This window comes from Rhipicephalus microplus, chromosome 5 (genome assembly GCF_043290135.1).
Source record: "Rhipicephalus microplus isolate Deutch F79 chromosome 5, USDA_Rmic, whole genome shotgun sequence".
Lineage (NCBI taxonomy): Eukaryota > Metazoa > Arthropoda > Arachnida > Ixodida > Ixodidae > Rhipicephalus > Rhipicephalus microplus.
Genome location: NC_134704.1, coordinates 87,291,928 through 87,315,362, shown reverse-complemented (window position 1 = coordinate 87,315,362; position 23,435 = coordinate 87,291,928). Strand labels below are relative to the sequence as shown.

Below are 23,435 nucleotides of genomic sequence, written 5' to 3'. Positions count from 1 at the left end.
CCATAAATGGCATTGCTATGTCCACCTATTTCTTTGTGTTTCATTTGTGGCCTCTTTGCCTAAGCAGTACCATAACTGCCCGCAATAGTAACTAGACTGCCCTTTTCCTTATTCCTTATTTATATTTGCCTCTAAGACGTCCTGCAAAGCGGTGGACATTTGTGTACTGTGGTTTGTTTACACACGACGGCAAGTTTGTTCAAGCAACGTGTGGTCTCAGTGTTCGGGTTCCGTCCAAGTTAGATGTTTATTAGAAGAACATACCGATACGAAAGGTTTGTCGTAGAAATGTATGCGTAAGATAACGTAGTCTGCTGGCCGGTTGCGAAAAGGGGGTGTTGGCATGTTGAATTCCGACCTGGCTGCTTTAACTTTCCGTACTTTTATGAACGAGACGGGTCGATGCAGATGAGCATATGAAGTGTGCGTGTTAGTGTACTTCGGCGGGCTTGCCTGCAGTTACAAAAGTAGATACACAAAAGTGCGAAGATGATACAGATACACAAAAGTGCGACAATGACAAGGTTTAGCAGTGGCACTCTAAAAAATAACAGTGTATTCGCAATAAGACATTTCTAATCGTGAGGACTGGTGAATGCATTGAAACATGCCCACAGTTTTTTCCATTGTCGTGAAGGGTGTAGGTAATGATACAGAGAATGAAATTGGAGCGAGGATCGTTAGGCAAAGAGCTTGTGACCAATTAGGTGAGCTACATTCACTGATATAAAGTGGTATGAGCAATCTTCTTTGACCTTTGAAGCCTTTGAACGCCATCAAGTGCACTTTTCTCGCATAGCTAATCGTGACGTGCACCTAAAGCTGTTGCAATTTACTGCGAATTTCTCTGAATACTGCATAGAGAAGGCTTTTAAATTGATGTGGACCCAATGGGATTATGTATCACCAGACTAATGAAACGTTCAACTAAAGCAATTAACATTTTATTCGCCATTTTGTCACACTTGGAACCCAACCCGCGACACAAGTTTAGCCTCTGGGAAGCTTATAGCTCTAACATGTACCGAAGTAGCCAAGTACTTTGACACAGTGCTAAGTTTGGGACAAACAGCATGCGTCTGAATGGCAGTATTTGATGCATATGCATGATGGACCTCTCCATCGTATATGACAAGGCAGATAAAGTGTGTGGAACTTAATATTATCCTCCACATAGCAGTTGAGGCTTTCTAAGTTTTCTGTAGGGTCACATAAAGTACATGTGCCTCCGGGACCTTGAGAGTCATGCGTGATGTAGCAGTTGAGGCTTCTTAAACATTTGAGTTGTGCTACTTAGGTTAAAGGTGCTTTCGAAACTTGGCAGTACTGTAAGAGTTCGATGTAGAGGATTCCGGAAGTTTTCTTTGTTGCCACTTTTCTATAAGTTTTCCTGATCTTTCTCAAAGCGTCAGACATGGCTGACGAGGCTTATATGATTCATCACTAATACTGAACCTGGTGGCTGATGCCCACATAATTAAACACTAATGTAATTCATGACACTTTGATAATCGTTGAATTTATTAGTTTATTCGTAGATGACAACTGAGGCATTCTGGACTTTTGTGTTCTTCGTAGTATGCCGGGCGGCTATGCGTTGTCGAGCGCGCATTTGCCTTCGTGCTTGCACTACAGATGTTCATATGTTTATCGATGCCCCTTCCACTGACGTTTACTCAACGAGAACGAATAAGTTATATTCTCGTTTTCCGGCACTTTACCAGCAATATCCATTTTGTCACGAATAATTCCCTCTCTATTTGAGAAAGGCGAACCTCTATGCAGATTTAACACAAATGCAAACGTGACTCTCGGTGGAATTTATTTCTGGGTGTTGCAAATAATAATGCTGGCGCTCTCTACAATGACTCATAAACACGAATCATAGGTTTTGCAATAAAAAAACAAAAAAATCAAAATAACTTGTATTTTACTTTTTGAGTCCAAGACAATTTTCACAACTTTTGCTTTCTTTGGTTTTCTTTGTAAGATGGTGTGCGAATAGAGTTTATTAATATTGATACGTGTATCGAACTGTCGCCCCGACACAGCTGAATTGGCACCAAAATGACAGCAAATTGGCACCGAATCTTCCCTGTAACAATACTTAGGCGCCATGCAGTCACGTCTTTTCTCTTCTCTCAGCGAGACTGGGCAATCTCATTCGCTAGCATGTGAGACGACGAGCTTGGTCTAATTCTTCAGTGCAAATGATGCGAAGGAGAAGAAATCCGATTTTGTTTTTGTTGACCAATGCTGCCTCTTCTGAGCACAAATAACTTCTCTTGCAGATGCCATTGGCATATAATACTAACTCCTCCAAGGTTCGACTTTTTTGCAAGGGGCCCGCATTTTTTGAAATTTAAATGCATGCATTCGTGTCCGCCGTGAAGGCTTCGTAATTCAGTGCGATATGACACGCGCTTTTTGCACCGTTTGCTTGGTGGTGTCCTCTTCACTGGGGAAGGAAAAAAAATACGCCGACAAAAAAAAAGAGCAGCAGTTCGCAAACTTTTATTTCATATAGTTCTCCAAGTGCAGAGAAAAATATTGCCATGAAAGTTTTATTTCCACTTGGTAAAAATAGGTATTTACAAAGGGCGACATTAGTTGAGAACAAAGCAAGAACAGTTCTACTGAGTACAGCTTCTGGCTTTAAATGCAGAAGTATTTTTCAAGCTAGTACCATAAACATATAGCTTTGTTGAGGCTACTTCGTATGAAAACGATTTACTAAGAACGAAACTGTGAAATCTACAGCGGCATCTTTCAGCACGAGCTGCGCATAGCCTGTTTCTGTTACGTCCACAGAAGCCGTTATAGGTTTGGCTTTTCTTGCCTAATGTAGGAGAGAGCGTAAAAAACACTTTGAGCGGCGGAAGTACAGTTTTTCATTGACAGTGAGCAGTTTGCTGTTGCGTAGCAGACTTAAGAAGCCATGCCCACAAAAGGGGATTCAGGTAGCCATGACGGAACGTGCCACTGGAACGGAATGACTTGCAGTGGTTGAAGCAATGCCACCACGTCGCCCGAGCTGCGCTGTGTGGTGCCAGAGCGTACAGAGCACGGGTAGTACTGCGTCATTCTTCAAGTTACCTAAAGCGCCCGCCAAACGCAACGCTTGGTAGATAAACGTGCGCAGGAAGGCCTAGTGCGCAAATGATGGGCCTGTTTTATGCTCGGCGCACTTTCCGGCAGATAGCCACAATGATGACCAGCGTCTTCTCGGCTAGTTCGGTATACCACTGAAGAAGCCGAGGCTGCGGCCGGACGCTGTGCCAACCGTGTTTTCGCACCGTTCTGTCCTCCAAGCTGAACGTCGGGTTGCTTTTGAAAGGCGTCAAAGAAAAGAGGTAAGTGCATTTGTCGTTAGCAATAACGTTGGCATAGGCGTTCACCCCGTATTCGATGCTTTCTTTGTCGCTTGAGCTGGTGGCGATGGGGTCGCGAAATCGAAATGTGTGGCGTGGACGACGTGGTCATTGCTTCTGCTGCTCAATGAATCGTTGCCCGAATCGTGAGGTGATGGCGGTGCCGACGACATAATGATGGTATCGGTACAACTTCGCCAGCACTTGCGAACCACGTGGTAAGCAACACTCGCAACACAGTGAACACATTGCCCGCGTATCGAAGGTGCCGTTTGGTAGCAGATGACGGCACTACTTCCATAAGTTTGTGGCGTCACGCACAACAACGCAAAATGGCGGTTGCTGGTGGTAGGCGGAGTTTACAGACGAAGACTTCTACGGCTTGTTTTTGGCCTAAAATAATCTCTCGCAGTTCAGTTTTCACACGTCTACAAGCATATTCGACTCTCTACCTTCGTTTTTACCGAAAACCGCACTGTTGGGTGACCATGTCATAACTACTTTAGAGCAGACTTCATCAGTGGGTAAATATGGGTTTAGCGTTGAAGTTGTGAAAAACACTAACATTATAAGAAGTGCGAATTTACCGCATGTTTTTCACCAGTCATTATCACCAGGAATGGTGGCACAACACTCGAGCCAGTGTGTGAGCCACCTCCTTTCCAGGAAGAAAAGCCTGCGTGGGTGCCCAGAGTATTCCTATGTGCCTGTAATGTTTTTGAGACTGGTTAAAATTTTAGACGCCTCCGGCAAGATTCACTCTCTTAGAAAATTTTGCACCGCTGTCTGTGAGTCCATAATTAGGTGTTTGGCCGGTGTTGAAGCCATTGCAAATACGATCACCGATTCCCCTGCAGTGTCTGCACTATATATGCTTTCGGAGTGAGCCGCTGACTTTCATCTTATACTTTCTTCATTTACGACTGCTACAGCTATTCTTCGTGCATGTAGGCATGTCGCGGCGTAAACATAAGCCACGTCCTTGACGCCCACGTATCTAGTTCTGATAGCCTTAACCCATTTCGCACGCCTTTCCGTGTCATGATCTGAGTGCATATTTCTGTAGGAATCAGTAGAACGTCTATCTTTTCTTTTGCGTATTTTTCGTGATATGTTAGCCTTGATTTCTCGCTGCTTTAATTAGCTTTTATAAAGGCAGTCGAGGACACTCCTGCCGGTAGGTGTCTCTCATATTGCGCCGTTTCCTGTGCTTATAATAATTCATTTAAAGTATAACATCCACCTGATGCAAAGAGCCTTTTCGTAGATCTATCGGCTGGCAGCCTAAGCGCTTTTTTTCATGCTATCCTTATTTAGGCATCAATGTTTGTTTGTTTCTCTGTGCAATATGCAGGTTGACATAGAATGCTCATCAACTAAATGTGAACGCGCAAAGCAATGCGACCGCTTTTAGAGGCGCCGCTTAGTAGCGCAGCAATAACAGAACGTTATTGGCGGCCGATTGAAAAAAGTTTGCGTCATGAATATTAAAGCAAACTGGTGGTGCTTTTAGCTTCTACTCAGATGGGAAGCTGATGTTCGTCTGCATCATTCGTAATGAGCCCTGAATTGAATAGGCAATCAACGAGAACATGAACAAGAAGAGCAGACATTATAGCTACGGGCCAACTCCGGTGAGGTTCTTTAAGCGCACGTGTAACGCAGCAATAGAATAATCAGACAGTAAACAAATGACTTGCAACTGCATTAGTTGAATGAAAAGCAAATAGTGACTGTTGAGCAGGAGGGATCACGGGCTGGTAGTTATAGGTGCAGTAGTCGTTGGCGGAGCCCAATTACGCTATTTAAATAAACTAAAATGAAGGCATTAGCAGACAATTTTACAGACTTTTCAGCCTTTTTTTATGATAACGAGAGAAGACGAGGTGGTCGGGTAGGGAGATATGCAGCACAAACTTGAGCTCCATCGCTGTTCTCTGCATGAACGTTGCTTCTGAGATAAAGGCAGATGGTTAACACATTAACCACCGGCATTTACTTGACACGCAAATATTAAGATGTACTGAACATAAACAGCTGCATTTGTATGACAAATAGACGTTAAACTAATGCAAAAAAAACAAGCTCCTTTTTTTTCTGCAGAAATTACACGCGCCATGTGCCCATCGCCATTGATGAAGAAAAGCTCGTTTTTGCGTGCCCAGTAAGTAGTGTAGTAGTAGCAATTATTCTGTTAAATGAACACGAAACACCGATTTTATCATAGAAAGAGAGGCAATTTCGGCTTGAAAGAAAGGACCTTATGTTGTTCATTTAAAAAGAAAACAATATTGTCGCGTGAAATTTACCTTACTACAAAAATTACATGTTTAAGAAAATCTTACGTTAGGCCAATATAGATGTAAAAGAAGCTTGCACCTCGTTTTTCAGCATGACCAGAATATGCTGACAATTGATATATTGAGGCTCCTGAGCACACGGGAGCCAAGCATGCAGCCTGAAATTCACAGTATATTCTGAAAATCAGCGACAAAACCTGCCATCTTCTCTCGCCAAATCATGCTGTATACTCGCAATGATCGTGCCATAAAACCAAAGTATACGGGCATTGGCTGATTAGATCATTGTGAGCTGCATAAGGACCGTGGAGGCCGCGAGATGCCGCAACGTGCTTTCTCACTCGCGCGATCACACAGAAAGTAAGCCATACATTAAAAAAAATTGCATCTATTCGTGGAGTGACTGATGTTGATTGGGGCAAAACGTTCTTCCGCCCACTCATCTGTCTGCCTGTCAGTCTGTCTGTCCGTCCGTTCGTGCGTCTGTTTGTTCGTCCGTTTGATTGTCCGTCCGTTCGTCCATCTGTGACACAGACAGACAGACCAACAGATGACCGGACGGATGGATGGCCACTTCGTTCCACTCATCATCTTTCACTCCGTGGATAGGCTGTGCATTTCTTATTATACCAGTGCCATGTATCCTCCTTATTCGTCAACTATGGGAAAACCACTAACGCCATCTACTGATATTAATTACTAGGACATATACGCACAACGCGATCTAGTGAGCAATTGTTAAAACTAACTAAAATTGGCTACTACTGCAATATACTATTACGAAGGAACGAGCCACCTTTTAAGGAGCCTCTCCCCTAAAGAAAAACTAGATAGCGCTCTATGTAATGACGCATGCTGATAAAGAGACGCGTCTTCTTGCCAGTTCTCCTTCACCACGCTGCATAGCTTTCAGCACTCAAACCTGCACGAATAGAGTCAAAAAAGAACTTGATGTGTGCCACACATTCCTGTAACTTCACTCGTATACTTGCCGGATTCTACAAATTTTTGCAGAGGTAGATGCGTGAGTCAATAAGCTCTTTTATTGAGCTCATTCGAAGATCCACTGAAGAAGTGTTCCAGTTCCTTCTTCAACTTGGTGTAACCACGTGACGATTATATCCTTCGCCAGGAAAAGATGCTCGGCTACCGAGAAACAAACTTACGCTAATGTTCTTCCTTGCTGACTGCTCTTTCGTGAATAAAAGCAGCAAATCCCGACTCTAGGGCATAGAGCATGTGCAGCGTATGCGTCCAAGCGTGACCACGAAGATCGCAATCACGCCAACAATAAGCATCGGACTCGTGCAGCGGCAGTTATCTTAGTCCGCACCATGCTACAATTGAGCGAGTGTGTCCGCCTGAAATAACGGGCCCTGCTCATCCGCCGGATTCAGCAAAATGGTGGCGGTGGAGGCGTCGAACCACCGCGCTAATGAGCAAGTCCACCCGTTAAGCCCTTCTACGAGATAGCAGCGGCTCCCTAATAAGACGATCGAAGGAAAAAGAAAGAGAGCGAAAGGTATAAATGATAAAAGCCTATTCAGCACCCAGAACACAAAAATAAAAAGGAGGGGGTACAGAGGTAGTGTAGAGGACAAGCTTTGCTTTTTAGGACACGACAGAAGAATAAAAAAAGTGGTGAGCAGTAAAACAAATGGTTTCATCTTCCTTCGGCTGGTGTATCATCAATGTTTAAGCTTGTTCCACCTTGATAATCGTTGTCTCTCTCTCTCTCTCTGTGTGTGTGTGTGTGTGTGTGTGTGTGTTTGTGTTTGTGTGTGTGTGTGTGTGTGTGTGTGTGTGTGTGTGTGTGTGTGAATACCCGGAACGTGTTCCTTTGCCGTTATGCAGGAGCCGTATAATATGTTGTTCTTTCGGCCCAATTCCCGATCACTTAGGTGTCTTCGCTGCCAAAGGATTCTATTATCTGTCCTCGGTACGTGCATGCAGAGCCTTTGTCCTACTGTGCTCTATTCATCCTGGATGTTGGCGCCATTGAGAAGATTACATGCACGCACCCAATCATGGCAGGATCATCCGAGACCGAATGAAAGTCGTTGCTTTTCTCTGCTTCTATTACTCTGACACAATCGAGCTCTCAACTGAAAAGCCCGACCCAGATTATGGCATGGCTAGTGACATACTGTTACTGCGAAAGGGCCTGGCGCTCTATGTCCTCGTCTATTCTTCTGTACGTAGGCAGGTACTCTTTCTTTTCACCTGGTCCTGAGTGCTTAGTTTTGTTGCTGTCAATCCGGCATTTCCACTGCGGAGCTGTCACAAGGGCAGTAGCTGGTCAATTTTGCACTTCGGCGGTCTTTTTGCTTTTTTTTAGGTGCGAAGTTTCTTATAGCGGCTCCAGTTTGTCTCTCGTAGCCGTAGTAGTAGTGTGTAACAAGTATTACATTTTGACTTCCAAAGTTGTGCCGGCGAGAGATTTCTTCTGTGCGTTGTTGAACAATAAAAGATAGTGCTCAATGTACATGCCAATGGCTGCTAAGGAGGAATGAGCGACAGGAGAATTTCTGTCTCTCATTCCCCTTTTCCTGTCTTTCATTCCCTGTCTCTCATTCACAGCGTGCCTGTCTCATTCCTTTTCCTGTCCCAATTCCTGTCTCTCATTCCCAGCGTGCGCTTTTAGTTAACGCGCATGCTGCGAATTTTTTATTGGTCAACAACGCACAGAAGAATAGAAAGAGATGTTACGTTATGCTCGCTGGGCGTAACCTCCTAGGTTTTAGAAAGGTTTAGCGGGCGTTTGGCCACAGTGCCATGAATACAGTGACCTAGTATATATCATGAACTCGAGGTGCTTAAAGGTGGGAAGTAGGCACGAAGCGCAAGCCGTAAGAAGATGTGTGTGTGCCTCCTCTCGTTCAGTCGTTGGAATGTCCGCTGGATGGCGGCGCTTCTATATGAGGTATATGTGACGAAAAGATGCGAGATGGTGGTACTTGGAGTGTTGAATAGGTGTGCGAACGGACACACATACAGATGCATGGACGGATGCATGGATGGCTGCGCAGACAGATGGACGCATGGACGGATGAAGGAGCGGATGCATGGACGAAAGCAGGGACGGACGCACAGATGAACGTGCGGACGCACGAAGAGACGCACGCACGGACGGGCGGATGGACGCATGGGCGGCCACACAGACGCACGCATGGATGGACGGAAACAAGAACGAATGGACGGACGGATGCTTCACCCCACTATCCATAATTCACTCCGTGGATATGCTGCCATTTTTTTATAACTTAGGTGTTAGCCTGAACATCGCTTCGCCAGTGCCCCCTTTCTTAAAGCGACATTGTTAGGAGACACGGTCCAAAACAATGACCTTCAAAATTAGTGATCCCGTATAAAAGCAATTACCGAGAGCTATTTTTAACCACTGAAACGTACTCATAAGCCTTCATAAAACAAGCTTCAACTTTTCAACTGCTTTGAAACGTGCGTTATCACGAAAATAGCGAGTAATACGTAATGATTTTCAATGTATGCCACTTACAAACGTCAGACCTCTTCTAATAAAACATTATGAGATAGCGTGAACTGGAGTTACTGAAGACCTTTCCGAAATAACTCTGTACTAAAGCACTCTGTATGTCCTTCCATCAGTTCCATATGCTACGAAGTCCTTATAAAGCTGATAGGTTTTTCTTCCATGTGCTGTATAGGCAACATTTATCAACACATACGTACACTTCCATCTTGGGCAGCTAAGTTTATGTTCTCCTCTTGCTGTTTTGTACGACGTGAATTAATGCGGTCATGGAACATTGTATGCACCAACCTGAAATTTTCGTGTGCTTTGACTACTGATAGTTTAGTTGTAAATAATGCAGAACCCGAAGTTAACAGCCAAATTGAGTGGCACGAACCCTAATCTGTAAGGTATGATCTATAGTACTGTAACAAACGCAACGAATATACGGAAATATTGGAGTGAAATAAGAGCATCTCAGTAAAGAATGCCTGTACGGAGTTCTTCACAAAAATTTAGGTTCCTGAAACAAGAATTGTGTACATCATACCTTCAAAAACAATTGAGCACTTATTCAGCCTGTATTTTCGGCCACCACCTCATCTTCTACATCCTTCTGTACGAACAGCCCCAGCTCAGCCTTCCGTCGGGCATATAATTCAAGAGTCAGTGAACGCTATACGAGATCATTGCAAACATTCAGGAGAAAATGTTTTTGGTTGGTGGAAAATGGTTTGGAGAAATGTGTTTGGTTTGTTCCAACTGTATAATTGGCCTTAACGATCCCCAATTCCTTGTTTTATTTTACCTAAGCTTTTTTTTTCTCGCTAAGTATAGGGTTAGTGGAGCGAGGTATTTTAAGTACTACATTCATCATTGGCTTTGCCGAAACAGTGTAGGGAGTACATGCTCATAATTTATTTCTGCTTTGCATCTAGGACCAAGAAATAAATTTGATAACTCCCTCATAAAGTGGCACGAAATAATGTAGGGTGAAGAAACAAATTTATGGAGCATCCTCGTGAAGACTGCTAGCAAATCAAATTTGGAGTTGACGAAACTGTGATGCCATGGTTCACTGGATAAACCTATTTGAAGTTTTGGATCGAGTTGAACCAAACTTTTTTTTTGCTTTAAAAGAACATGGCTCTTTTTGAAGCGATTCAATGCAGAAACTTGTTTCCGTCTGTGTTTCTGTTGGTCAGTGTTTCGCACCATTCCACTACTCGGTGACAGTTTAAGACCTTCCTCAATGCTCAGCCATCTTTATATGCTTGCTGCTATCATACTTGTGAAGATTGTCAATCAAATGGCAAGCATTACGCCTATTTAAGGTAAATACTAATACGCAAGTATTAGGTGATGTGTTACTCTATTTTTAAAATGCATAAATACGTAGTTTTAAAGACTGCAGTGCATATTACAGTGCACTCACATTGCGATGCTATGAACTAAAAAGCGAGTGGTTTCTGCCCTTCAATAAAACGACACTGGGCTGCCACCTACTTCGGGCTCTGCGTTCTCCAAAAACTTTCGTTTCTTGAAATTACTGCCACACGGCGTCCATGCCTCACGCAGCGCCTCCTGGCAGATCTTCTCGCACAGAACTGTTTTATTCTCTCTAGAGGCAAGAGGCTACCGTCTTTAGACGACCGTTGTCAGTAAAAGCACGCAGAGAGGTGACCATTATTTCGTTTAGCCTCCAGCGCTTACGTAAACGCCAAGCACACCTGCTGACCTGATTTGACCCCTTGACGACCGAGTTTCTCGCCCTGAAACACAGAACTTGATTTTTTTGAAATATTAGCTTCTCGGGTCTCTTTAGTTCTAAGCGCAGAAAATTTGTCTCCAGAAAATAGTTCTCCAAAAAAATTGGCCTCGTATCTGCATGTAATCAGCAAATGTCGTCGAAAGACGACAGTCTTGCGTGTGGGGAGACTGAACAAGACATTTATTTGATGTTCTGCGCAAGAACATCAGTGAATGGTATTCTGGAGGCGCTGCGTTAGAGTGCCTCGAGCGTGCAGCGGAGGCGAACAAGCGCATCGAATCGCGTCACGCGTGAGATATGAGCGCCATTTGGCAGTTTTCCTAGAAAAAAAAACGCGTGGCTCTGATACGGGTGTGCGCACCCGTCTTAGAGGTGATAAGGTGTAGAACGCAAGGCGACGGTATAGGTGCCACCCCCGTCTCGTCTTAGTAAAACGTTCGAAACACTCCCCGTTTCGTGCAAGCATTGCATGGTCAGCGCTCCATGATAAGCGCTACGGTCCTTAAAATTACTTGTGTATGCCTTTTGTTGTAAATGACGCACATGCAGAATATATACGTGTTGTTATGGTGCCCCAGACATGCGCAATAGTTGCTTTTTAAGTGAAAATTGCGCAAGTATGAACGCTGAGTCTTGAGCAACATTGGTGGGTGCTGCGAATGGAGTCAGCCATTTCAAATAGCCGGTGCCGTTGAAAGTGGAAAAACAGACAGACAGACAGATCAAAATTTTGGGTCGAATGTCCCCAAGAAAAACTACTGTCTTTAAAAGAAACATTTCCCGTCTTCGATGCAGAGATTGTCTGAAAGAAAATACCACGCAGAGACAGGTATGTCGGAAAGAAATCATTACTTATCAACGATGTAAATGATGAGCGAAGAAGCAGTGGGGTCCTTCGGTACCCTACCTTCGGTGTCATAGGAATCACCACTGGTATTGACTACTCAAGCGAGTAAATGAAATAAATGGCGCTGTACTGTTCTATACAATGTTCACTTGTCACAAAGGACATGCTGCGTTTAGTTGTGAATTACGCTTTGCCTTCATTATTGCTGCTTTGTGGTATCAGGTATAGCCTGAAGTTGGCAAAAACGAGGTCTCTGCATGTTCCACTGGTAGTTGGTGATTGCGCGAAAAGCATTGCAGGTCATATCGAGATTCACAAGACAGTCCTTGTCTGCGATAATCATCGTCATGTTCATTGTCATCAGCGTCATCGCCATTGTAATTACGTGTAGTGGGTACCTTGTATGTGCTCTGCCGTGATGGCAGCAATAAAATGTGTGATCGGCAACGCGGTTGTTTTTCAACGTCACGAGTGTCATGGTTACCACCATGGCGGGTCACGGCAGTCGGCGGACATGCCTTGGCCCTACGGAGCATCGCTCCTAAAGAAACTTATGAATTGATACACATCTCTATTGTTGTTTAGGGACTTGAACAACCCTTAGACGTTAACTCACCCGTGTTGATGCCTGGTGACACTCCTCCATCATGGAAAGCAACGACTCGCGAGTCGCACGCGGGTTACGTTCTCCTGAGACACTGCGTTGCAGAAACAGAAGCATCGCGCAAATCACACAGTGCGCAAATTATATATATATACATAACGTGTTAACGTGGCACAAAGTGGTACGTTTCTCTCAGAGACTTGTCTTGGCGCCATTTTTGAAAATATACGTGTGTTTGTGTGATATCAAATTATTTCACTCTTCGTTATTTAACTGGCACGCGGAAACACTACACACCGCGCAGCACTGTGTACTGTCTCGTCTGTCGTGCTTCGCACGTGCCGAGTGCAACGAACCAATGGCTAACCCATACCAACACGCTCTTTTAACTGCCCTTGTTGACGCAAATATTTAGTAGCGAGGCCGAATGAAAACACGTTGCCGGAGTACGAGTCCTGGCGAAAGCCGAAAGACAGCTCACTTTGCCCGCCGAAAAAGGAACTTGAAGTGCTGGAACGACTTAATTCTGGACTCATCCACCAGCTCGCCTATTTCCCGCAGAACTCGAGAAGCAAGGATGGGTAGTGAATACCTCTCGGCGCTCTTTTCTCTCGCGATCGGCCATTATGGGGCATTTGAGGGGGGCGCAAGCCTGCTGATGAGCGTTTACTGCCGTGCATTACAAGAGCGTTCTCATTTCTAACTGCCTCTTCCGCACTCGTCATGCATACTATAATAGCATCCGCATTCAAGGGTTCATTCAGTAGGTTAAGCAGAGTGGCTCTAGCAAGAAGGCGTGTATCAACATTTATTTTCTTTTAAAAAATATTATTTCCGGGCTTTCTCAATGACGTTCGTTTTCTTTCTTTCTCTTAATCCACCTTCTATTTTTTTTTGGTGCTGTGACTCTACCCCACCCCCCTCTCTATGTTCTCTATCCGCTGAATGTAACCCGCGCTTTGAGCAGAGCAGTGCGACACCACACGTGCTAGCTGCCACGGTGGTTTGCTTGATTGACATCCCATGCATAGATACCGCAAACAGCACGTACATGCATTGCCCCCCCCCCAAAAAAAAATAAAATGCCGCAGCTACTACTACCTCTGTTTTTGTTTATTTTTGTATTACCACAGATGTGGGCTGCGTGGTATCGTCGCAGCACAGACTAATCGATGGTGGCATGCCATTGAGTACTAGATTAGCACAAAGCCCAGCATGCAACCAGAAAATGAGGACGAGAAAGTCGCCATCATGACACAACACTGTCCTTTCGATGCCATACGCATAGATGCAGTCTGCTTTGCAGGGATTTTCTCCGTTTTTTAGTGCTTTTTTATGTGAGAGTAGCCTTCAGACAAAGTTGTATTTGTCAGTCACAGTGCATTATTACGCGCGCAATCGCGTTTCGAGCTATTCGTTCCACAAAGGCGCACAGATGCAGCGCATGCGCGTGCTCTCTCCATGTTACGCTGCGGCTGGTTTGTGTGGGCACAGAGTACGGTCTGGGCACGAACGGCTGAAATGTGTCGCTACACTTAACCTGGTGCCCTTTTCCGCCGCACCACCCATCCAGCATGAATCTCCCGTACAGCGAAAGACAGGTAGGGAAACAAACACATATAACGAAGGATGGGGAGAAAAAGTTTGCTGGATCCTACACATAGGGAGGATAGGTTGCATGCGAGGCAGTCAGCGAGTAGTTATTTACGCGGCTTATTTTTTTGTTGCGTGAATAAAGTGTTATGAGCTACATCAAAGTGTTTTTGTGAATGAGTGCACTTGTGTGCACACCATACGCTTACGAGTCACGCCGACCTAACTGAAGTTTAAGCAGAAATGTTAGACTTGTTCAAGCGAAGCCTGTGCTATGGATTGATTTGTACTTCGTTGGTGATGCTGTAAATATAGCACGTAGCATTCCTTGGTGATTGGACCATTGGTCTAGCAATGCTTGAACAACTTCTTGAATTGTAAGTGTACGTATACATTGTTTATTCTACTGTTTCAAACGCAGAAACACCACTGTAAGAAAAAATTACGCTAAGCCAACGTGATGTGTTTATCATGAAAAATATAAGTAATACTTATTGCCTTGTTATAAGAGTAGCCAGAACTGCAACCACACTTGAAGTCGCATCGATACAATTTTTGCGTAGGGTCTTTTATCAAAGCAGGTTCAGGACTTTGCGTAGCTGAGGTGTAGAAAACGTGACCGCCACGCAAAATGTCTGTAAATGCTACTGTCGCGAGTTTTCCATTGCGGTACAGAAAGCAAGTTCACCATAGAAACTAATCGTCTATGCCTTTAGAGAGAATCTCTCAACAATAATATTCCGAGTAGAACGTTTCAAATGCACGATGTGATTATGGCAGACTCTGCAGCTGAGGGCTCAGACATTTCGGCCATATACTTTTGAAGTTGTAATGACATCGCACAGTACACCAAGTGCTAGCAATTCACCTCCATCGAAGTGCAACCACCTCGCACGGAATCTAAACCATCAACTTTGTGTCATCAGCCGAGAGGTGCAACCACTACACCTTGCTGTGGACAGAAAAATCTCTACTAATTGGACGCCACCTCAATTTCATGGAAGATGGTCGGCAGGGAGTGCTTAGCCTGATCGAATAAAAAATCACATCTCCTTGAATAAAGGTTATCGTTGAGAATCATGCACCTTAACTCAAGTGAACAGCGTTACTTTGTGTTGCACCAGTAGGTGTGTTACACACTCTGACTGACTGATATCAGGCTAAGCTCCAGACCCAGACGACCTATTCTTTCCCGGAGCACAATGAACTTTCCGCGAAATAGCAAGCTTTCTTTCCGGGAAATCCGCATCATTTTCTTGCTGAGTTTGCCCTGGAAAAGAGTGGATGACTCTTTTTTCTTTTTTCTTTTTTTTTCTTTCTTAGTTTTTTTATTTGTTTTTTTTTCTTTCTATAGGTTTACTGACATGGACGGCTCGAGTGATTCCAATCTTAATTGTAAGTGACTGTTTCGTCTGCTTTGCGTCACGAAATCAGTCTCGGCTGAAGCAAACAAACTGTTTCCTCTTGATCAGACAAGATTCGTGTTCCCCGGTTGCTTGACGGAAGTCGTACATGCATATTTGTACATTTATTTACTTTTATTCCACTGTTGCCGTGCCCACCTAAGTTTCAATATTTGCATTTTAGTGCCATGCCCAGGCCTGACTGCGTGAAGTGTCAGTCAGTTACGATAAAACGGGACGGTATGATTAATTTGCTTGTGACGTAGTAGTTAACCGTTGCGTAGAAAAAGTAGTAAATGATTTAGTGTAATTGGTACTCTACCATGGAAGAGCATAAAGCCGACCTGTGGGCCTCTTGAGAAAGAGTGGTTAGCAATTTACAGCACTTCGTGCTCTACTATGGAAGATCACGAAGCCGCCCGATAGGTACAGCGATAGGTAAAGCGGTTAACAATTTAGAGTATTTGGTACTCTACTATGGGAGAGCATTAAGCCGTCCCGTGGCCTTTTAAAAATAATGGGGGTGGGGGGTAGGAAAACAGGTTAACAATTCAGAGTACTTAGTACTCCACTATGGGAGAGCATTAAGCCGTCCCTTGGCCTTGACCACTCCGCATTGATGCGTTTAGCCGTAGCTTCAACGACAAACAAATTTATGGAACGGCGGTATTACATTAATGGGGCCTCAAGGGTGCGCCGGGCTCCTGTGTATTTGTCTGCACCAGTTTCCTTTGAGTGACGCTCTCTTCGTTGTGAGTTTGTCTCTCAGCAACCGTCTTAGACAAGACAGTCTGACCTTTAATTGACGCTTCTTGTGATTTGGTTATAAGAACGGGGGTCGCACAAGCTGAAAACACTATATAGGTGATTAGGAGGCAAGCCGTAGGTATGATCATGTGGTGTTCTTTGCCGTGCACTGACAGTACACATGCCTATATTTCACGTCCATTGAAATGCAACCGCCATGGGTGGGACGAACCCATGACCTTCACGTTATCAGCCCCAGTAGCATGACCAATACTCTACCAAGGTGGACACTTATCATTTCCCGTTGCCCCATTCTATTGTGTACTGGATTTGAACGCATCACCTTTGTTATTTTCTGTAGCAACAAAGGTGTTGCGCTGCCATACACGCGGGTGGGCGTCTCATTTTTGGAACGACAGAAAGAAGCAGCTTGATAGCATTGCACGATGCGATGGAAAGAAAGAAAAGTAGGAGGTATATACGCACGACCGCCTACCTTCACTCGCGACTTTTTCGGAAACGGAACCGGTCGCAATTTTACTAGTGCTCAGCTTATTCTTTCTTTGAAAAGGAAATGACATTAGATACTTCGACATGTACGACAACGACTAGCGATCATACACTCTGCGTCTAAGTTCAAAAAATTTATTGTTAGTGCCTTTTCTAGGAGATGCTTGCATTCAACAACATTTCCGGCATCAGAACTGCTTTAAATTGCTTCTCGCAGTAACTCTCACGTAACAATTCATAGTGAATATAGGCTATGAACTTGTGCCTCAAGAGTTATGGCTTTGCAAAGAATATAAACTGATTGTTAGCTTAGAAGTGTGGTGGTTTGGGCTAGTTGGTATGACAGGACGATAGTTATAGCGCGAGAACAGAACAGTGACGTGTCGTTCTTGTCTCCTTGTTGCCGTTCCGTTCTCGCGCTATAACTATCGTGATTGTTAGTGTTTACTAACCCTCGACAATCAAATGGCATCTTTGGTAGACCTGATAAGCCTACGCTAATAGCATGCAGAATGAGAGGCAACATTTAGGAAATTAGGAGGAAAGTGTGCTTTTGTTTGACGATGCTGTTATAGTTCAGAAACAAAGGGTGAGCGTATTCAAAACAAAAACGACGTGTTATCGTGACTTTTATGAAATTATTTAAAGAACTGCATAATCGCCTCATTTGAGGGGTTATTGATGGCATTAATACGTTGCTTCTTAGCAATCGTAACGAAACCTTGGTGTTTATTCACAATACTCAACAGCGTTCAGCAGTTCATGGTTCAATTTTTATTAAGTCCAAAACATTAGATTTCTAATAATCAGGAGCATTATGGGCGTACATTCAAAACAGGAAAAGGCCTGGCGTTGCTGCACTGCTGTCATGAAGGCCGGTGGACCACTGCTATCAATGACCTCAGCTACGACGTCCCGCTTGCGATGGTCCAGAAAGCCCGTTAAATGGTGTAAAGGCTCAGCCTCACCGTTTCAACATGGGTCTAGTCAGGAGCTGGGTGTATAAGCATCTTATTCTCCTTGTCCCGGACCAAATAAATATCTATTCTCTCTCTCTCTCTCTCCTATTTGTTGTATGTACCACTTTAGAAAATAGAGGCAGAAAAGAATGCCATGGTTGTTTCTTAAATCACATAAAGAAATACTAGAGCTCTACACAAGCATTCTTGCCAAGAAGACGCAAATTTGTAAAGACTTTCAGGTGCCCTTTCTACCGCGTGTTATTTCTTTTTGGTTGTGCTGAAAAGTAAAAAAAATGACAAAAGATGTAAAGAAGGGAAAAAACAGGAATAAGGTACGGAAGTTAACCAGAGAAACTTCCGGTTGAGAGAGATTGAAAAAAAAGGAGAGACTTTGTTACCGCTCTTTAGAATGCCCAGTTTCGCCCCGCAATAGACAGCAGCGCAAAAATAGAAATCAATATATAAGTACCAAGAAGCACTGTGCCCCCAAGAAAATTAAAAAAAAATAAAACCTGCGCCTGCGCACATCCAAATCTCTCACCAACCAAGAATAGCGATGTGGATTATGTGGTTTTTTCTTGGTGCAAGGGCCCCAACTAAGAACCCCAAGATGTAACATCTTCTCAAAACACTCCATCTTTTTGATGCAAGTTGACAAGTTTGGCGCGCAGCCGCAGGATTTCGGACAACGCAACGGAAGTGGAATCACAGAGATTGAATGTGGCCCCAAAGTTTTCGCGGAAAAGTGCTACCAAAAAATGTCGCCTTTCTTGTTGAAGGATGAATACGTCAATTTTTTTCTGCGAATGCTTGGGAGAAGCACGCACTAAAGCGTATACAGTCGCATAACACTTGAAAGGAAGACAGCAAAGTAAAAATCCACAGAACACATTGGTTTTGTCGTTGAAGAATGCGGCACTTGTCGCATCAAAGACGTCACTCAAGAAATTCCCGGTCAGTACTTCCTTTAAAAAGTGCAAAGGTGACGCAAGAACTAAAGTACTGCACAAAAAGCGTTAGTAGATCGGGCCCGTGGTTACGATTTCGAAAGCCACCGCATATTCGAGACCACGGAATAAAGATGAAAGCAAATGGCATTTTTTTCCCACCAGGAGTGATCGTCTCCGAATTGGTGCGATAGTAGAACATGGCCTGATTTTTTTTATACATGTGGCTTGGAAAAAAGAGCGAAACATTCTTGAAGGTGGCCCAGTGATTTCCCTACAGGCAATGCGCCGAGTATTTTTACGAACCGCAATTTCCACTCCAAGATTGGGAAACTGTTTGCAACTTGCGGAGCAGACTTTCTTCCTTCGCACTACACGGACGTTCAAAATACAACGGACTGCAGTACCACCAGTAAAGACACCTTGAAAACATGTAGAAACGGGTCCCGTGATTGCGAGCTAGCAAGCGACGACACGTGGGACACTCTGGCGGCAAGGCCGAAACTGCTAAAGGAGCAAAATAGAAAATCTTGTTTTTTCGCCGAAGAAACGTTGCCGTATTTGCGCTGTGGTGGAAAGCGACGTGCCTTTCGCTCGTGTTGCGCGGAGACTTAGTAGAACATGTTTCGATGTGGCAAAGTCGTTTCCTCGGAAACAGCACGTCGACAGTGTACAGCTTGGAACATCAATAGATTCTCGTAAATGGTGATATTTCACGCCACGTTCGGAACACAATTCCGCCTTTTTTCAATGTGCATGTGTATGGATGAGAATGTAACCACAACGAACCTTCATCGTAACCATGTGTACGAAAACTGTGAGTGACTCGAGCGGGAGCGTTGGCAGTGATTCTAGTCGAAAGAAGTGTGCTGGCGAAGAAGAGTACAGGCGCAGCAAAGTAAGGAGCATATCTAAATGCATTTAGGACATAGCACCATTCGCAGCGTAGCCGGCAACATAATTATTTCCATGGGAAACACAGAATTAAAGTTTATTGTACGACCAAGCACGTAATTTCGTCGCCCAGAGATGGGTGACTTCTTTCATGCAGGTAGTCATAGCTTGCATAGGACCCACGAGCCCTGTCCACTCGACCGAGTTTGTCCCCATTGTTTACGTCAGCAACACACCCTACTGGCCTTCCGGATTCACTTGAATGCCTTTTTCTCATAAAGTGTTTTCGTGTATGGGCGTTCTTGGCACCACTCCTCGTGCGCTAATTGCGTTGGAAAAAAAACGGCGTCGTCTTTGGACGCTCTATCTCCAGGTGCAGACTCTATACTATGACCAAAATTTGGGAACATTTGCATGAAGCGCCATCTCTCTCGTTGATGACAGCGGCGCCCCGCCGTAACTGAATGTGAAACAGGTGAAATAAAATCGTATCTTCTGATCAAACTCAGTCATCAAGAACAACTACGGTGTTGATATGGAAGAGACTTACAGGAATGTCTTGCTGAAATTTCAGTATCACACTACAGAGCGCGTGGCTTCGCAGAGTGTTTAATACTTTACATTAGGGCCCCACATATTTCCATTGGGCCTCCCGCCGCGGTGGTCTAGCAGCTAAGGCACTCGGCTGCCGACCCATAGGTCGCGGGATCGAATCCTGGCTGCGATGGCCGCAATTTCGATGGAGGCGAAAATACTGAGGACCCGTATGCTCAGATGGTCGAAAATTCCGGAGCCCTCCACTACGGCGTCTCGATAATCCTATGGTGGTTTGGTGGTTTTAAGACGTTAATCCTCACATATCAATTAATCGATTATAATTCTATCGGGCGTTGTTATTTTTCCGGGAAGCCACACGCTGTTAGTACATATTTTACAACGTCATATCCGTGATAGAAATACGTTAGTGAAGACTTGGTGAAATCCGGCATAAAATACTTTCATTTTAATAAAATAGTGACGAAAGAAAGGTGTCATTTAGTGCCTGAGCAATATTCGCAATTTCTTAGCTTGCCTTGCGTTGCACTGAAAATGCGCTTGTATTCTCAAGTTGCGGATGGCACACGCGTTATCAGTGTCACATAGCGTTCCCGGTCGGCTATTGACGAGCGCCGAATTTCCAAGAAGCGAAACAGAAGCAAGCCGGATGACGATGATCACTGTCGTACAAAAGCATGCCTTTTGTTATCTTTTCTGAGAAGGTGCCTTTCAGTTTCACCTAATGCGATTCTCTTTTAGCCCTCGCCACTATGGCTTATTTTCTATTTTGTAACAGAACGCAAGATGTATTCCGTAACGGGTACACTTACGGCAGCTATCAGAGATGACATCAAGATATCCCCTGCTCTGTTTGTTCGATATTTCGCAGCATTGTTTTTCGGCATGCTAAAATCACACACGCTGAAGCTGTTCAACAGGTACTAAATGTTCTATACATCCAGTGCTTGCAAGCCTTCAGTGGGTACCATAAACAGACTATCTGCAGTGGAACGTCACACGCCTGAAGTCCTGCGTCCTGCACTATCGAACGCAGCAGTCTAGTTTAGGTTGACGTGTTTTTTTATGCTCTGTTCTTTCTTTCTCTTTCTTTTGATTCCTCATCACCCTTTCCTAATATATACGGATAGCAATGCTCCCCTGGTTAACCTTCCTCCTTCTCTCTCTTCTTGCATCATATTGCTTATAGAGTAACTAGCATATTGCCTATAGAGTACGTATAATCAGAATTGTCATCCGAACAGACGCCGTAGTAGAGAGCGCCGGAAATTTCGACCACCTGGTGTTCTTTACCGTGCAGTCACGTCGCAGAGTACAGGCGCCTCTATCATTTTGTCTTCATTGAAATGCGACCGCCGCAGCCACACATCGAAGGCTCAATAAAGAAGAGAAATTATCATTATTTACTTCAAGTACAAAACTGCGATGCATGTGCGTGTATCAATTTCAAGAAAAAGTCAGTTTTTTTAGCTGTGGGAAGGATGATGTTGGCACGGGAGAGCTGAACCCAGGCCAGATACGTATATCCGTAATAGTTGCTTAACCATTGGAGCTCACCAGGAGCCTAACAGATACGCACTATCACAGGTTTCATGCAAAATTGCAAGCTTTCACAACATTCAGATGTTACGCTCAATGTCATTGGGCTTCAAATTTCGTGTATTTGTATTGCTATTTCATGCACCTTTGCTTGGGATACGCCAGTGCTCGCAAACCCGCAATGCCGCACCGGTAGCGTTTATCTATAATAGCGCTAATCATAAGAGTCGCACGTCACAAAAAAAAGACAGGATTATAAAAGACTTCTTAGTGTAGGGATCAAGAAAATGCTATTGATTTGTGTTCTTTAAAGTGCACTGACATCACATTTCACGGGCCTCCAGCATTTCACCTCCATCAAGATGCGACCACCGTGGCCGGAATCTAATTGGCGACATGTGGATCAGCAGCCGAGTGCAGTAACCACTACTACACCGCCGTGGACAGTGGTAATGTTTAGGTATGTCTGTTTTATTTTTTTTTGTCTGATACTGGTTATTTATTTCTGCTGGACTGCTTCGTCTGAAGAGAAGAAATGCGATCTGAACGCGGTAAGATTCATAAACGGTGTTACTTCTGAAGGCATGTTGGCAAGGCTATCGAATAGGTTATATTGTTTTCTAAGAACATTGGTTTGTCACGAGCTTTTTTACACATTTTTAGTGACAAACTTTATATATGTATACGCGCACAGTCATTCTGAATGATTAACTAATGAATGGAATAACTTTAAAAAGACGCATCTAAATATTTCGTAGTCTATGTTTTACGCATACTTCGTTAGTAATATTGGGGTGCTTCCACATCAGTATGCAGCTGAACTAATAATAGTCTAATAACAGCTTCTTTTTGTATCCACTGCATGCTTGGCATCATTGGACTAACAACAGGGATGACAAACAGGCGAAGCGTCTATCTCCCTTACAAGCTGCTCATTGGCTTAGTCACTTCACGTTTACGATATTGATTCACATACTGTTTACGCTAGAGAAAGGGAGTAATTCAAATGACAAAGAGTGTGGGAGCTGAAACCGACAAACGCTATGTGATCGTCACCAGAAATTGAATGTGAACAGAAGTTTCATTGGACGAGTTGATGAAGCAGCATGTCCTTATATTTGTCGACATTTTTGACATTTTTTTTATTTCGGAGCTCATAATTGCCTGTGTTGTGCTCAAAAGCGAACTCTAATATTCGCGGCAGTGGATCGGTCAGCCTAGCGAAGCCGTTGTGCAAGGCGTCAATCGTAGGTTTTGAAGCGTGTCAATCTGAGAACAGATACTGATTTCATGCAGTCCGTGAAATAGCAGGCAAGTTTTTTTTTTCCACCACCATATGCATGCAAAACTGACGAGGATGATGAAAATGGCAGCGGCTGTGATAGCAGCAGAAGGAACAAAATCAACAACAAATCCGTTTTTTACTGACTTGATGTAAGGAGATGTTGTCGCACAAATAGGGTATTGGCGACTCCTTATCCCTAGAGGTATCTAACACTGAGCACATGGCGCCAAAGTCTCCAAGCGTAATAAATCCACAGCATATACAATACACAACGGAGCGAACCAGTAAGTAAATAATTTCAAATCAACGTATTCAACAACCACATACAATGGCATATGCAGTGATGTTAACAAATTAAAGAGCAATCGTCAGATACAGTCAACAGTCTCATAATGGTGAATATAATAGTCCACAGTTATATATATATATATATATATATATATATATATATATATATATATATATATATATATATATATATATATATATATATATATATATATATATATATATATATATACCAAAAACGAAATTGATGCTGGGTCCGGGCAAGATTATCCGTATAAGGAAGAAGACGCACGTACGAAGTGATTTTATTGACGTTTTGGCCGCGG

The 23,435-nt window shown here is 43.8% G+C and overlaps 1 long non-coding RNA gene across 1 annotated transcript; it reads left to right on the top strand.

The window, feature by feature from the left end:
- Positions 1-2,827: 2,827 nt before the first annotated feature.
- On the top strand, positions 2,828-21,998 carry LOC142817310 (uncharacterized). The gene is made up of 3 exons (XR_012895167.1): positions 2,828-3,353; positions 15,334-15,374; positions 21,881-21,998. It is a non-coding gene; the product is annotated as an uncharacterized LOC142817310 (long non-coding RNA).
- Positions 21,999-23,435: the final 1,437 nt, after the last annotated feature.